Source organism: Aquila chrysaetos, chromosome 19, assembly GCF_900496995.4.
Source record: "Aquila chrysaetos chrysaetos chromosome 19, bAquChr1.4, whole genome shotgun sequence".
NCBI lineage: Eukaryota > Metazoa > Chordata > Aves > Accipitriformes > Accipitridae > Aquila > Aquila chrysaetos.
The window spans coordinates 13,999,754-14,017,330 of record NC_044022.1 but is presented as its reverse complement, the minus strand read 5'-3'; the positions used below and the strand labels follow the sequence as shown (position 1 = coordinate 14,017,330).

Here is a 17,577-nt window from a genome sequence, read left to right as displayed (position 1 = left end):
TGAATGCAGAACTTCAAAAATCAAATATCCACCATTCTGCTGACAGTTTTTGGAGTACCAAAGGAGTAATTAAAGCTCGTATACTGCAAATGCCACTGAATAACAGCAGAATTTCTGTTACAAGATTGCCTTATTCCCAGTATAAAACTTGAACGTAACAATAGTCTCTGTGCCACCAGTGGTGAATATGCTGCCTTGAGGTCACAGATTTCTTTTAGAGTTTAGAAGCCTTCAGAAAGTGTTCCAAATGTCAGTGTCATGATACTGTTGTTGAATACAAATTGTCTTTTTTTTGTCAGTAGTACAGCCATGATTTTCATTGCTTCCTCTTGCTGTATAGCTTAGTTTCCAGTACAACTGCATCATTGCTAGAAGTCAGAAATATCATAAAACCCATAAAATGCCTGTAGATTCCCAAATGAAAGTGTAGATATTCCAGAGAGGTTACATTTTTGCTTTTCAAATTGGTACTCCTGCAATATCTGCAGATAGCTAAGTATGTCTTTATATTTGCATATCATGTAACACCTGGAGACACAATGCTAGACCAAATATCTTGTTTTTGAATAGATGCAGTATAGCCTATCCTTTCCCTCTTTGGGAAATAAGGTCTGTACTGAGGGGATTTTTTCTTCCTCCAAATTTGAGCCCTGGAAAAAACTCACGTTGCAGATGGAAGAGCTGCAGAAAAGAAAATCTCCTCTGAGTTTCTGTTAGAGAAATGTGTTCAGTTTCTAAGTATTCTAGAATGATTGTTATTACTGTATTACAATTATCAATGTAATTAACACCTGTTATCTTCTGGCCATCTCTCTGCTTTTCTCTCTTCTGAGTACATTCTTTTGTTAGGGTTGCCTTTATAACCTATTTCTGAGTTCAACACTACAGTCTTTATGTGATGAAATTGAGTGTGTGATGTTAAGGCTTGATTATGATAAGTAAACTGAGAGGGAAAAGATGTAGACAGAAAAAGTGAGAGATAGTTTCAACACCACAGCTGAATTTTATTTCCCCAAACAAACTGAGAGTGTAAGGATAGATGGGCATTAGTAGGGAAGTAGTCATACACCTTTTAACAGCTGTCATTCCAAAAAATGCACCTTCTGTGTCATCAAATTGTTTACAGATTTTTCCCCAAAACTATGCTTTTAAACTTACATTTAGACAGATTCCAATGCAATGTTCTACTGTAACACACACATTGCCTTTGATGGTGAAAAACTAGTATCTTTCATTTTCATCAGTGGGTCAGCAAAACCCCTGCTGTGGAAACTACTGTGCTCACAGGCAGCATTCAGTTGGTTTAGTTTATATTGTTTGAGCACCGGTATGCTATGGCAGCAGGAAAATTACTTCCAGAAAAATATTTTGAGCCCCTGTTGGCACAATTTTGTCACCATAGCTATGCCAGGAAAGGTTCTGCGGTGTAGAGGAGTAATCACTGAAAGCAGAAAAAGTGCATTGATATGCAGATGTAAACAATCTCATGTGAATGGGAAGGAGACTTGACCTCCCTTTCTTTTGGTCGTCATGTAATGCAGAACCACATGCAATTTCCCTCCAGCTCCCTACTTGCAAAATACTGAGGAGCTGTCAGTCCTTGTGGTACTGCAATGGGACTGCAAGTGGTATTAGTACAGTGGCTGGAGTCTCCTGGGAAAGGAGGGATCTACCTCCATGGGCCTTCCAAAAAATTCTGCATCTGGTGATATTTCAACAGTAAATCATTCCACAAAGCTCTGACAATAAGGTACAAGACATTAATGAAAGATGACTGCCATATCAGAGTCAGTTTGTGAAAAATAATTTTGGACAAAAGCAGAACTTTAAGGAGGAATTGTGTGAATTCAATTCTGAAAATAAACAGAGAATATGAAACTTCTCTTGCAGCTACAAAAACACTTTTGCAGAGCAGAGGAACTTCAAAGATTTCTGTTCAGGAACATCTAAAACACAGTTTTTAATTTTTTTTTTTTTTTTAAGCATTCAGTTTTTGAATGCTCCATTTTAGTTTCTGTGTCTGATTTGCAAAGATGGTATTGTCTTCTAAATAGTCCTAAGAAATTATGACCTTTAAAATCACCTGGGAGACAAACTTTCAAGTGAATACTAAGCTATTGTAGTGTGTAGTAGATATATCTAAGCTAAAGACTACTTAAAGCATGTTTGAGATGTGTAAACATCTAACATTAACAAGACCATGAGTTATGGGGGTGTTTTTGATGACAGAGATTTTTTTGTGGATGAACACCACAAGCTCCGCTATGTTGATTTATTCACATTGATCAGCACCTTTAGAAATAATTTTCACTTGCTCATCCCAGGAGATAAATCCATGATACAATATCAAACCTAATCATTCTCCACAACCTCATAAACAATTCGTCCTTCAACAGAATCCCATTCCTCAATCTCTAAAGTCAATAACTACTTATAAACTTGCCTAAGAATTTCAGGATTGAGCCCTTTTAGAAAATGACAATATCATTGTGGGAAGAGAAAGATGTCTTAGTGAAAGAACACTATATTAAAAGAGATATAGGTTTATTAACATGTTTTCAAATAAAAGATAAAGTAGATACTTTTGGTTGAATAATACCTACATTATATTCTTACAGAACACAACTCTAGAAAAATCTCAGTCTTTACAAAGTACCACTGACTGAAAAAATACTAAAATAATTTCTTTTGACAAGAATTTAATCAGAAAACAAGTTGCATATGTATACAGACTTGATTTCTGTTTATTAATGTTGTGATATAATATCAAAAGGTAATGCAATAAACAAACAAACACAAACTTGTGATATATATAGATAATCCTTGTAAGTTTTCATTAGATTGTTGTCCAAATATTTTACAGAGGAAATAAGGGGGGGAGGGGGAGTGCACTTGAAATATATTCAGAATATTTGCAGTGTGAGTTCAGGTAAGAGAATTATTTCTTGGGTTTAATAAACGAGTTTGTTAAGTTATTGTCATCCTTGCTAAGAAATAGCTGAGCTGCAAAATGAGGGAGTTTTGGGTGAGAGATGCTACCCTCTCTTTCAGAATGGTGAAGGAAAATACATTCAATGAAAAGGATTTTGTGCAGATTCCTTATGACAAACAGCCACCAGCAGATTCTCACCTCCTGCTTTTCCTGGACCATCACTCCAAAAAAATGTTTCCTGTGACTTCATTGGGAGTCCTGTATCATTTTAATGTGTCTGTTCTAGAAGCTTTTCTACTAACACTGTTTTGTTGCAAATCCTTAAGTTGTCCCTTATGAAATATATTAATCGTCGATAACTTGATCATTCATAAACATAACATTTGATCATTCCTCACCCCACATTAGTTTTTTTCTCCAAGATGGGTTTCCTAGGCAGTTAACTCTTAGGTAGCCTTGCTAAGTGAGAGTTTCATTCATTACCAACTGCTTAAACAAGTTTTGTTTGATGTCTCCATTTTAAAAGGCCTCTACTGCTTTTTCCCATAAACAGGATTATGGCTTTTCGTTGTGGTATTCTAAAGGATGTAAATATAGGGTTTTATTCATTCATTTAATCATCTTAATTACAAGGTTTACCATAGAGAGATTAAAAATGAATGGAAGATTTCATCCAGATTTACATGTCTCCCTCAGAATTAATACTTTCAGCTAAGCTTTTTAAGGCTTTTATTCAAAGCTTTCAGTATGAGCTTAATAGAGAACGACGATTCCCATTGTTGGAATGAGAACAGCATTGATACGTGCAGGGGAAGGCAGATGCGTGCTGCCTCCCGCCTCAAAGGGACGCTGCCGTCTGGAGGAAGCACTGCTACATAATCTTTCCACAGCATGTAACATCTGTACAGATGTTAAACTATAACTGTTTTTTCTCTCTTTCTAAAGGACAAAGCTGATCTTACCCAGTTTGGAAACTGTGCTATAGGCTGTATCTTTTATGTCTCCCCTTTAGTGTTATAAAACTGTAGTTTTCATGAGAAATTCTTCACCAAAGATGATTAATGCCTGTGCTATAGGGATCACAGTCCTTCCCACGCATCTTCCAGATGTCTGCATAGTGTGTTGCTAAACTGACAAGCTGCTAAAATAGAACTCTTTCTACCAGTGTCCAGGAGTTTTTGTCCTGTTCTTCTATTTCCTACACAGCTGTCCTAGTCCTCATGTTAATTGGAGAAAGTCATGTCAAATAATGTTTTTTTAAGTTGTTCTCAGCTCCTGTTTGTGTGTACTTTGGACATACACAGAAAACCTCTTTAGAAGTAAACACAAACCAAACACTTCTCACTACTCAGGGTCTGCAAAAGGAATCTGAAGGCTGCATTTGCATTAAAACTGCAGCTTTGTGGTGCAGCTCCACTACAAGTAGGAAATCAAGTCCAACTGAAGTGCAGTAGCTCTCTAGTTAGAACTCCCCTGGTTATGCCCATACTGCACAAATTATACGTAGAAATAACGAGGCAGGCTCTAAATGACCTCATTCAGGTACAGAATTGTTAGGAGTAGACTTCTCCAGGCAAATCAGTTATGATAACAAGATTGTCATATTTGGGCTGGCCTGCCCTCAGTATGCTCATTAACTTGTTTACAGGCAATTGGCTCAGATATCTGCATGCAGGACACAGCAAATTCTGTTTTGAAGGCATCCATACACCCTCTGGCTATCCATTTACTAAGCTGGCTTTTGTGAATGCAATTCACAGATGTCCAACTTTATGTATATGAAGGCCACAAGGTTATCTTAAGGCTGTGGATTCAGTCCCAGGATCTAGGCATCTAACAGTGGCATTTCGGTGCACAACATTAGAGAACTTCCATATTTACATAAACCTAGCCATTACAGTTTCTTCAAAATCATAGGAAGTCTGCATGAACTTAGATCTGTGAATCTCCGTCTCTCTCTAGACATGACTGGATGCTACTTCATCATGTTAACCTGTTACTACAGGTGAGATTTCTTCCTGACCTTGATTTGTGATATCAATATAGTTCTGTATGTATTAAAAAGTAAAGTAACATCCAGTTTTTTTCTGTGATATATTTTTTTTCAAATCTGACTTTTCAAATCAGCTTTAGCAAAGAAATTTATATAATTTGCTTCCAGGAGAAACCAATGTGTAGGTGAAAGTCACATTTCTCCTCTCACCTTGAGAACAAGGAGGACCATTTTGCTGGTTCCTATCAAAGCACTGCCCACTCACAGTATTCCTAAAACAACAGCTGGACAGGTCATGCCTCCAGCCATGACTCTCCCCTAAGCTAAGCAGAACTTATTCATCGGTCAGTACCTTCTATTAGTAGTTTGTAGAAGTGAATGTGTATGAAACTGGTGATGGCAAATAGAACATTTCACATTCACTGGACATAACTATCATCTCCTCCTAACTTCTAGGCTTTGCTGGGAAGGTCAAACTGTCCAATACCCTGATGCTTCTCCTTCTACTAACAAAAGTGAGAGTTAGAGGAACACTGAAGTTTGGAGTTTGTTTGGTTTTTTTTTTTCCTTAAGACTTATATTAATGTTAAATGGAAGCCAAATATGTGTCCTAGACTTAACGAACAGTTGACTTGTAGTAAGGGTATCTATACGAAGACATACAGGACACCGATCTTAATTTTTTTTTATTTCTCTTGTATGTCATGCCATAGTAGAACACCATAGAAGAACGCTTCACTCATTCTAATTCATTGTGGGAGCATGATGCTGAGTAACAAAAACAGGCCACTTAAGTAACGGTATTAGAAAATGATTGCTAACTGTACAGCACAGAAAAATTTCTTTAATAACCCCTTTAATATGTCATACATAGAGGACAAGATGGCACAACTTCTCTATCACTTCTTTACATGTCCATAACATATAAATGATCATAATGTACATATAAAGTATTTTAAAAGCACTGTTTTGAGAGCCACACGTATCAGCTGAATGAGTTAGCTATCATGAGTTGAAGGGTTCCTGTACTTCAGTCTTAGGCTTTACTATATTTTTGTATTTATTTGACTTTTACTGGATGCTAACGAAGCTTGAATTTGCTTTTCAATAATGGGAGAAAAACAAGTGTTAGAAGAGAGGTTCACAGTCCCTTAAACTCTATGTTCCTGTCCTAATTCTGGGTTAATTCCATAGGGTCATCTCATCTCTTCACCCACATATATCCCTGGAAGAATCATAAAGGTGTTTCCCTCTTGCATCCCCTACTTTATCACTTTTACTAGACTGCTTTCGAAACTTTCTTGTCTAGTAATGCTAATTCCCGTGTGTGATATCATTAAAGAGAATGTCCACGGCCCCTGACACAGCTCAATATAGGAATCTGTGCAACTGATTGATGACTATGCCTGTAGTTTTCATTATGGAATGAACAAACACAATTAACTTCTTTTTTTTTTTCTTCTGTGGTCTTTTCATTACTCAATACATGACCAGTAATTTTGCTGCTGACTTCCCTGAAGCACTTTATAGGGTTTCCTTCCTCAATCTTGTTGAAGGCATGCATCTGAGGATATGAACTTTAAGAGTTTGGCTATGATAGAATTTTCTATAGGGTAGCATTGTAACAAGCTATGTTTGCCAATGAGGAGTTACTCCCAGTCTGTCGGCAATGGGTTATTACTAGATTTTAATTACATTTTAATGATCTGCATGTGCCCCAAATTCTAGGCAATGTCTGTATAGTAGGCATATGGATAAATATTTATTATTGATTGAAACTTTCTTTATAGTAGGCATATGGATAAATATTTATTATCGATTGAAACTTTCTTAACATAGAAGTTTAGATTTTCTCTTATTTTTATTTTTTTAAATAATTTGAAAAGTAATAAATGAAGAGAAATACGTTATTGGTCCAACTGTAGTAAATTCTCCCAAAGAACTTGAAATTTGGTATTATTTTAAGAAAAACTTTTCCAAATGATTTCACTGTTGATAAATCATGCCCACCCCATTAAAAACACTAATAATTCTTTCAAAAATATTCTGTTACACTAGAAACTGAAAGTTTAATGTCCCTAGACCCATTGGATCACTCACTGGAGCTGTTCTTCCTCTCAGGGACTACGAAAATGTAGTGAGAGAAAGCTGGTTGACCTTGGCCAATTAAGGCAGTGCACAACATTGGATGAAGGGGCAGCCCTGACAGGGCTCTGCTTAAAGGATGTGTGCTGTAGTTTCACAGCCACACTATTGTCAACAAATATTACCCCAGCTGCCAGTCAGGAGAATCAAAGTGAAAGGAGATACCAGGAGAAGAGGGAGGAAGCACAGGAGATTAATTAATTTAAAAAATGTGTTGAGTATGTTGGCCCTCAGGCTGGTGCTCTACTGCCAGGCCCCAGCCGTATGTGGCTGTTTGTCTACAGCTTGACAAATGGGACAATAATGATGAAAAGTTTCTGTAGTGGGCAAGCTCCTCTTCCCTAGAGACAAGTTACTAGCCTGTTACTGAGATGTCCCAACAAATTAGACATAACTATCAGGAACCCCTCAGTCTAGTGATTAAACGAGACAGCATTGTCCTGCTAAGTTTAACAGAAATGTATGTTCATGTTAGCACAACCACATTTCTGCAACTAGCATTGTAAAGGTACCAATTAAAGTAGGAAACAGTGTTGCAAAAACTTTTTCTGTGGCACAGGCTATATAACTTCTAAAATAGCAGAAGCCCAACATTAATAGATCTAGGATTGGAGTAGCATACAACAGTACAGTCACAGATGTGCAGGGTGCTCGCAAAATTGACCCTCTCCTAACAACATTCCTATTGGAATCCATTTGCTATTTAGTTCTGATGTTTTACGAAGCTGGTGGCTGGAATAATACCGTTTTACAAACATGTCAGTTAGTTAAATGTCAGAAAGCCCATTTTGTTTAAGACAGAAAATTCCTAATTAATCCCAATTACCTCTCCACTTCATACCACAGAAAAGAATAGAGTGAGAGTGCACATGTTAATCAATGTGACTAAGGAGAAGCAGCCAGAAATACAATGCTGATCAGACAGCTGAAACAAGAGGAAACATAAGAAGGAGGAAGAGATGAAAAATGATTCATTTCTAAGGGTCTGGAGTCTAGCTTTTTCTCTCCATTACCATTGTGGGGAAATCTTAAAGGATTAAAAAAAGGATGAAAACAGTGGAGTTTTCAGAAAATGCAACTCTTCCCAGACTAAGCATGATTAACTGAACTCAATGGTGAATCTGGTAGAGAAGACTACTGAAAATGTTAGGAGGTCAGTCTTGATTCAGAAAGAGAAAGCTTTGGACTGAACTGATCTGAGATCTATAAGATTCTATTAACAAGTTTCCCTATATAATAAAGTCAGTTATTCCTTATTTTGTAAGTACGATATGAAAGTGAACTTACAACCATTTGAAGTGATACAATGCTTAATGAAACATAGATTTTCATATAGCCATATTTGATCAGTTCAGGAAGATTGTTTCAAATAAACGAAGCAGTATAAAACCAATTCTAGTTGGGTTATCTAGTTTTCATTTTTCTTTTTCAAAGGGGAGACTAGAATTTGTTTAGAAATACATATCTGGGTGCATTTATGTTCTTTTTTCTTACCCGATACAATTGTAACTGGCATGAACGTAGTTATAACTTACTTAACAGTAAATATGTTAAAGGCTATTGCTTAGATTTTTCAAGGAGAAAATGACTGAATAGATATAAGCATAATATAGAGTTCAAACAAAAATCTGAATGATTACAGCCAAATCCAAACCCCTGTGCAGCAGCACATGTGAGTCCTTTATCTTCTGACAACAGAAGATGTTTTCCAGAGCAACAGCAGTGGAAAAGTGACTTCTTTTTTAACACAATGCCATCTTTTTAACAATGTAGTAATGAATACCACACTTAATTCCGATAATTTGATTACCCACTTTCTCCCCCTCTGCTCTCATGAGACCCCACCTGGAGTACTGTGTTCAGCTCTGGGGCCCCAAGTGTAAGAAAGACATGGACCTGTTGGAGCGAGTCCAGAGGAGGGACACGAAGATGATCAAAGGGCTGGAGCAGCTTCCTATGAGGACAGGCTGAGAGAATTGAGCTTATTTAGCATGGAGAAGAGAAGGCTCCAAGGAGACCTTATAGCAGCCTTTCAATATGTAAAGGGGACTTACAGGAAAGATGGGGAGGGACTCTTTATCAGGGAGTTTAGTGGTAGGACAAGGAGTAATGGCTTGAAACTAAAAGAGGGTAGATTTAGATTAGATGTAAGCAAGAAGTTCTTCACTGTGAGGGTGGTGAGGCACTGGAACAGGTTGTCCAGAGAAGCTGTGGATGCCCCATCCCTGGCAGTGTTCAAGGCCAGGTTGGATGGGGCTTTGAGCAACCTGGTCTAGTGGAAGGTGTCCCTGCCCATGGCAGGGGGGTTGGAACTAGATGATCTTTAAGGTCCCTTCCAACCCAAACCATTCTATGATTCTGTGATTCTATCATCTCCTGTATTGTCATGTTATGTTCCAATATCATTAAAATCATTGCTGATGACTTCATTAACCAGCTAATACAATTCCTGTTGAGTTTATGCTATTACCCTAGAGTGGAGAATCTGTAACTGGAAAATTTCACTTCTTTTATTGGTTTATTGAAGCGTTAATTTTCATGGTATTTTCCTCTTTCAATAGTTAAGAAAGTCTTCTATTGGAGACTGCAGGGATAAAAATTCAGGAAGAAGAAGGGAGAATGAAAAGAAGGATATAGATAATACTGATGAAGGGTTTGTCTCAGTTTGGCTTTTCCTGCAGAACCACAAGATCCTTTAGGAGTTTAGTAAACTATGATGTAGTTTCAATCCTGAAGAATCTATTTTCAGCTCTGCCAAATGCAAGATAGAAGGAAGGAGTGCTACCCATTTTACAGAGGATGATCCACAAAGAAAATTTCAAGAAAAGACTAAAATTGCACTGATTTACAGTCCAGATCTTGTGACTTTATAACATCATGCTTCATGCCTGTTTGAAAAACATAATTAGTCTTCTGAAAACTATACACGTACTCAGCACAGGAGGGAGCATAATTGCCTGTTATTTACATTACTTTAATAATTATATTTCTTTTAGGAAAAAAAAAACCACAAAAATACAAAACAGGGAGAGTTGGACAAATATCTTCTTTTTCCATGTGATATGTATATATAATGTGACACATCAGGTGTCACTTTGACTGCTATTGCTAAGGGCTTGAGGAGGAGAGATTATAATCATGGGACACTGCCCTAGGCTGAAAGTAACACAACAGAAGGCTATGCATTATCTCTAAATAACAATTATGTGACAAGTAGAAGATGGATGGAAGCTGTTCGCTGGGTTTCCAGTAGTGCAGAACAATGTGCACAGGGACTCAACAGTGTATTGTCTATATGTAAAGACAGGTAAGAGTTTCAGACTCTACATTGTTAAATTTTAAATGATTAATTGTTGCTGAGGTTATTTGTAGTGATTTATTTATACAACATGGTTGAACAGCATTACCAGCATTCTAGGGCAGTTTGCTAATGTGACATGTCTCTTCCTCTTCATCTGCACTTTGAGTTATTTTTTAATTAAGGTGAAAAAAATAATCTGTCACTGTCATTCTTGATATTTAAAAATTGTCTTTTGGGGACTATAAATTTTGTTTTATGTTATTCTCTGAAGAATATGTTCACATGTTCCATTGTGTTCAGAAAGATATAATGGCGGATCCATTCCTTGCTACATTTAAACCTAGAAAATATACCGAGAAGGAGCTGAGCATTAGACCTTGAACACCTGGGGGATTATGTGATTTATACAGCTAATTTTTTTTTTTTTAACATTTGAAAATCAAATTCAGAGGGAGGATGAGGGGGTAGCTACCCATCTCTGATGTTCATCTACACAGCTCCTAAGGATTCATTGACTGTTACTTTTTTCCTGTGTGTTTTGGTATTTCTGGTAGATGTACAAAGAGCTGGTGAAGAGAAGAAAGAATAATAGAATTTAAAAGAATTATGTATTAGTGGAGATTTCACTTTGAGTATGGCCTGATTCATGACTGCTGGGAAGTCACTTCGTTCCATCTTCTTCAGTTTTCCTATATAAAAGTGATAATAATGGTACTGCCCTTGATTTGAGGTCTTAGGATAATAAATACCATATAAGCAAAGGAGCAGGCCCAAGGAAGATCCATCAATCATATTGTGCCATGGCTATGGTGGAACTCACCAAACACTGACCTGCAAATAGACCCAGCAAAAGCCTTTATATTTATATTAAAACACCTAGCACCAAGAGAATATAAAGCAGAGAGGCAGTGGGGCGTGTCTTAGAGTTCAATATGTGCAGCCATACAAAGGCAACTCTATGGACTCTGAGTACTCAGTTTTTGCCAATACAACAACTGCATGTAGAGAGTGGTGAAGGTTGTTAGAAAAGATTGTGTTTTGAAGTATAAACTAGAACTGCAGTAGCATTTTATTTTCATTTCTACACCCAGAAGCCTGAAATTAAATCTTGTTAAATAAATCTTTCTGCTACTATTAATCCTTCCTGGCATTAGGAATCAGGGTGAATGAGGGATAAAGTGACAAATTTAAGTTGCTTTCTTTCCTGCAAGTACAAAAAGCCAAACTGAAACATACATATAAACTCCTTGAGAGACTGATACTCTGATAACTGGAGTATTAGTGAGTGTTTTAAGGCAAATTACAGAATTTGCTTAACAGAGCTTCTGTTCCTAAATGAGGAGCAGTGAAAAGCTAGGGATGCAGAGATTTTGCATCTCTTAGCTGAAAAAGAGATAATGTCACTCTTGCATTTGGAATAGAGATATTCCACAAATTTGGATGATCATCATCCTATCATTACTTCTTTTTTTTTTGTTTGGTTTTGATGAATGTCCTAGTCATGCCGTCAAAATGCATTAATTTATGGGTATCATTGCAGTAGTCATAAAATGAAATTTCCATGTAATGCAGCAGCCTACTTAGGTGCAGGATTCTGGGGTTCACTGCAGGTAACACTGCTCTGGAGTATGACTTTTTTCATTGTGCTTATCCCTGCAGCAGACTTGAGTAAGAAGTAGACCATGGAAGAGTAACTATCACACCAGTGCCATTAAAATGTAGACAAAATCAAGTATCATAGCATGATCAGAGAATAAGAGAGATGTAAAGTATGAAAGAGAAAAAAAGAGAAAAAAAAATTACTTTAAATTCTGTTCAACGTTTTGCCAGAGAAAATAATTTCCGCATATAAATATTCTATAGTGATGTGTTTTCCCAAGCATTAAAAAATATCCTCATTATTTTCCAGTGCCACACTTTTCATGAGTACAATAGTTAGTTAGTCATTACCACAGAATTCTTGTTCATTCAAATTATTAAGAAATAATCAACCTGTGTTACTATACATCCAACACATTTCCATCATAAAAAAGGGTTCTAATAATAATAAGCTAACCAAATCAAAGTTTACCAGTGACTCATCCTGCACATTTGTCACTGCAAAGTTTTATGTGTCCTGTAAAACAGTGATTACAACTGCATAGGATTGTTTTTAAATGTTAAAATGTTCAGCAGTAGAGGACAAAGAATTCCAGAACTGATCCTTTTAATCGTGCTTTGCAGTCAGTTATTCCAATTCTTTTTAAACAGCATGTTCTTTTATAAAACATGAATTCTAGGTACATTACAGAAGCTTTGCTGTCTTTGTCAATAAAAAGAACAATAAAAATATACTGAGTTAGTTTGACTAGATTTATTTTCTTCCAATATTGTTAATTATATCTCACTTTTAAAATTGGCTATTAATCAAGTTTCATATCAGTCACTGAATTATTTAATCTAAGATTGAAGCTGATGAATTTATAATTTGAGTCTTCCTGATTACTCTTTCTAAAGCTGGTACAAAATTACCTCTAATTCTTGTCTTTGGAAATTACTAATCATAGAATCATTTAGGTTGGAAAAGACCTTTAAGGTCATCGGGTCCAACCATTAACCTAACACTGCCAAGTCCACCACTAAACCATGTCCCTAAGTGCTACATCTACACATCTTTTAAATCCCTCCAGGGATGGTGACTCAACCCCTTCCCTGGGCAGCCTGTTCCAATGCTTGACAACCCTCTCAGTGAAGAAATTTTTCTTAACATCCAAGCTAAACCTTCCCTGGTGCAATTTGAGGCCATTTTCTCTTGTCCTATTGCTCACTACTTGGGAGAAGAGACCGACCCCCACCTCACTACAACCCCCTTTCAGGTAGCTGTAGAGAGTGATAAGGTCTCCCCTCAGCCTCCTTTTCTCCAGGCTAAACAAGCCCAGTTCCCTCAGCCGCTCCTCATAAGACTTGTGCTCAGACCCCTCACCACCTTGGTTGCCCTTCTCTGGACACGCTCCAGCACCTCCATGTCTTTCCTGTCGTGAGGGGCCCAAAACTGAACACAGTACTCAAGGTGCGGCCTCACCAGTGCCCAGTACAGGGGAACAATCACCTCCCTGCTCCTGCTGGCCATAGGTGTTTCAATAGTTCTATAAAGTCAGTAGTATTGATTACAAGAGCTGCAATGCTAATGCTTAAATTCTGAATTAAGTTCTCTGGTATCACTTAGACTGTTTATTACTTTTTACCATCCACTTTTTTTCTGCTTTTCATAGAAAATAGCATTATACAGTGACATCTGCATTATCTGGTATATTATAAAACATAGAACATCAGTTTATATGGAGCATTCAGGATTTTTCTACATAAGTATTGATTTCTATTCCTATCTAATAATAGATGAGTATCAATAGTAAAGCTGTTGTTAGATTATTTCATTTACTTTGAAAAGATTTTTAAAACATCTTTTTTTTTTTTTTTCCGCCCCAAACTTAAAGGGGGGGACCATAGTCAGGCTGAGTTTGAGTTCTGCAAAGTTACTGTGACATAATATTAAACACTGATTTTGTAAGCAATAAGATGATAATGAGGTGTTAAGAAACAGCCAATACAGATTTGTCAAGAACAAATCATATAAAATTTAATTTTTTTTTTTTTCTTTAAAAGTGTGAGTGGCCTAGTGGAAAGGAAGGCATATTTAGCATTTTTTGAATGACTCCTAGCTGCAAGAAGTTACAATTACTGCAGCGCACAGAATCAGAATCCAAAAGGATCAGTATATTGAGAAATTACTTGCAGTGAGTAACACAAAATTCAGCAAAATGAAGATTACTATACTTACCAAAGATCAAATTTACAGATAGAATAAAGGGAAATAAGTGATTAAACAGCATTCTTCCTTAGAAAAATATTGCTATTACAGAAAATGGAATACTTAGTAGAATGGAAAATTGCATACTTCAGTTCTCACACATACTAAGACGACTGCTACCTATAGAGTACGTGAGACTATTACCTCAATTATCAACAGTGTTAATGTCTCAAATAGAATACCATGTCCAGCTTTAGGTCCTACATTATAAGATATAGAAAAGCAGTAGAGATGACAACGATAAAGCTAAGTAAAGGAGTTGAAACCATGACTTCTAAGAAAAAGCTGAAGAGATTTGGCTGATCTAGCCTCAAAACCAGAAGCCTGATACACACAAAGATAATGATCTTTCATTGTAACTGTAAAAGTTTAATGTAGGCCATCAATAAAGTGGTTTCAATACTTTCAATGTGGTAAGTTGAATAAGTAATAAACAGTATTGAAAAAAAAAGGAATTATACACAAATATTAAGGAAAACTGTCTAATTATTAACTGAGTAATAAAATAGATTATTCTGAAGATCTAAATTTATGAATATAACTCACTGGACATTTTTAAAGACTGGGCTGAGAATATCTGATCTTGCCTGAGGGCAAAAGAAGGGCCTGAAGAACATGTGTTTTTGAGTTCCTTTTGATCACAATATTTTGATTCTTTCTGGAACAGATTTTTTTTTTTTTAATATGAAAATCATGCCAGTTACAATCAAATATACATAATAATTTAGCATCCTTTCCCAGAAGCCATATTTTTGTTGTATGCTATGTGGTCTTTTTAAAGAACAAATGTATGAGAAAGACCTTTCATCGATCTTTACATGTTTCAATGACTGGATACATTTCATACATGTCAAATGTACAAATGAGACTATATTGGCTGTGTGCACTGGTAACGTCAATATAATATTTGTATCCTCCAGTACAAGATCAGTCCTGACAGTATACTTACCTTTTCTACCACATTTTTAGATATTGGTTCTGTGAATGGTTATAAGAAAGAAAATATTTGAAGATTTATCACTGTAATTAAATCCGAACAAAGACAAATATGTGATTGGTAGAATTGTGTTTCAGGTAACTGAGCAGTAGATACAGAGCCCCCAGAGCAGAAAAAAAGCAATTTCATTGCTAGCTGATAAATTGACAATATCTGTTTGCTCTTTGTGGGTGCGTTACAATGCAACAAATAAATTACCTTCATTAAATATTTTCTTGGAGGATTAATGAGCATTGATAATAAGCCACAGCAGCACAAAGAAATGCACCAAAATTATTTATCTGGTTGTGGTGGGAGGCTGGAGGAACAACCCATTGTTATCATTCATCTTGGCTAAAAAGAAGCCTTCCCCCCTCTGAATGTGAAGTGTTCTCCATCATTAGAAAGTGCCGTATATTGCACCCTTATTTTGTGGCTGGTACACAGAATATTCAAACAGCAAGTGTAATGATACAGGTGAAAACTGTGTGTGAGATAAAATACGGTTTAGTATTTTCAGCAGGGGAGATTTAGGCATATATTTTTCCTGATACTTTATTTTGTTTAAACAGAATATTTCTGAATGGTAAAGCAAAGCCATCATACAAATCTCATGGTTTATAGCTATGTATAGTAAATTCAGCCTGTAATCTTGAGTGCACTTTTTGCTGCTTTTCTTATAAATAAAAAAAAAGAGAAGAAGCAACTTCTTCCGAGTTGCTAAAACTCCCAGATTATCTCAGATTTTGGCTGTCATTAGGCATCAGTACCATTTATTCATCAAGTACTGCCATCTTGTGGAACTGGCGTAATCAGAGGAAATCATAAACACAGAAGAGAAATATATTTTCCCAACAGGATACTGGAGGAGATGGAGTTCCAGCCCCCCCATGGCAGGACGTTTGGACCTAGATGATCTTTAAGGTCCCTTCCAAGCCAATCCATTCTATGATCTCCCACTGCATGACAAAAAAAAAAAAAGACACAGACTTACTTCTTGTACAAACACCGTAACTCCACAGAATTGCAATTATAGGACATGTGTTTGCATGCTTTGCCCTTGAATATGCAATATTTAACCATTATAGGGACAGTACATTTAGGTTTTAGGTGGCCTTAAAGGAGTTGTACGACAACTTTCTTGTTATGTCTTCACTTTCCACCTGAATTACCACTTAGCTCACAGGACTGATGAGAAGGTTGTCCAAAAACCTCATGTTAAAAGGACGAAACAAGCAATTTCTCAGAAGAAAAGCCTTGAAGCAACTCTGGGAAATATTCAGGCGCTAACAAACACAGGAGTGAATATTTGGTGCTATCTGAATGCTTCCAGCACAGCTCTCATTACAATACCTAAGGGGTAATTTCTTACTGACCCACAACGACAGAAAGACTTTTGCATTACCATAGTACTGACATTTTCTGCATCAGACTGATATCTCCAAAAGCACAATACAGCACTAACAAAAATGCTGATAAGTCAGTATTCCAGCTTCTTCCATTATGGGATGTACGTCACATTGTGACAGTTTAGGAATTAGTGTTGTTAAACAGAGAAAATAATAGAGCTACAAAAATCATTTAAGAAATTATAGTAAACAAAATTTCACGCTATAAATTCATTTTGGCAGGAGATAGATGCTCTTTTCTCACTACTTTATCACCAAGTGACCCAGATTTTCACCTACATAGCCCACTAGAATGTACTTAATAAAACACAGAAACAAATTGGACTTTCGGAAGGCTTTCCAAATGACCTTCAGAAAACAGATACAAAGCTCCTTGGAGACATTCCTCTGTAAACAAGGCTGGTCATTCATAAAAGGAAATACCGGTTTTGCAGTTACAGAAATGACTTAAATCATTTTCACACCAAGTCTTTGTATATAACAGAACTTCCCAGCAGAAGAGCCCTCCAGCCCAAGCCACAGGAGAATGCCAATTTACAACTGCTCCTATAATTCAAAATTTCCCTGTCTTTTTACTCTCTGTTTCTGTTTGTATTGATGAATAGTACCTGCATAAAAGTTTCTTTTGTGTTGGCCATCAACTGTAATTTCCAGGAAGGGCTCTGCATCATCTTTGTGGTTTTGGCATAGGCGTCACATTAAAAATAAAATAGATGGGCATAAAAATAAAAAATAAGCTCAGCATATATTCTGTAAAAATACTCTAAACTTCTGTATACTGCAGTATTCAAAGTTTCCTATTTTCACTTAAACTTTTTTCCCTATTGAAAGCAAAATGAGAACAGCATGGTGAAACCATTTACTCAGTCTTTTCTCAAAAGGAGACGACTTCAGAAGGTTCATATCTAGAGTAATTACTTTCTGATTTTACAGTTGTAGTTTTATTTAGATTTTGGTAGCACTGACTTTTAGCT

The 17,577-nt window shown here is 36.5% G+C and overlaps 1 protein-coding gene across 3 annotated transcripts in view; it reads left to right on the top strand.

Moving 5' to 3' along the window:
* Positions 1–17,577, top strand: part of CNTN5 (contactin 5) — a 673,487-nt gene that overhangs the window by 474,983 nt on the left and 180,927 nt on the right. The window lies entirely within an intron of this gene.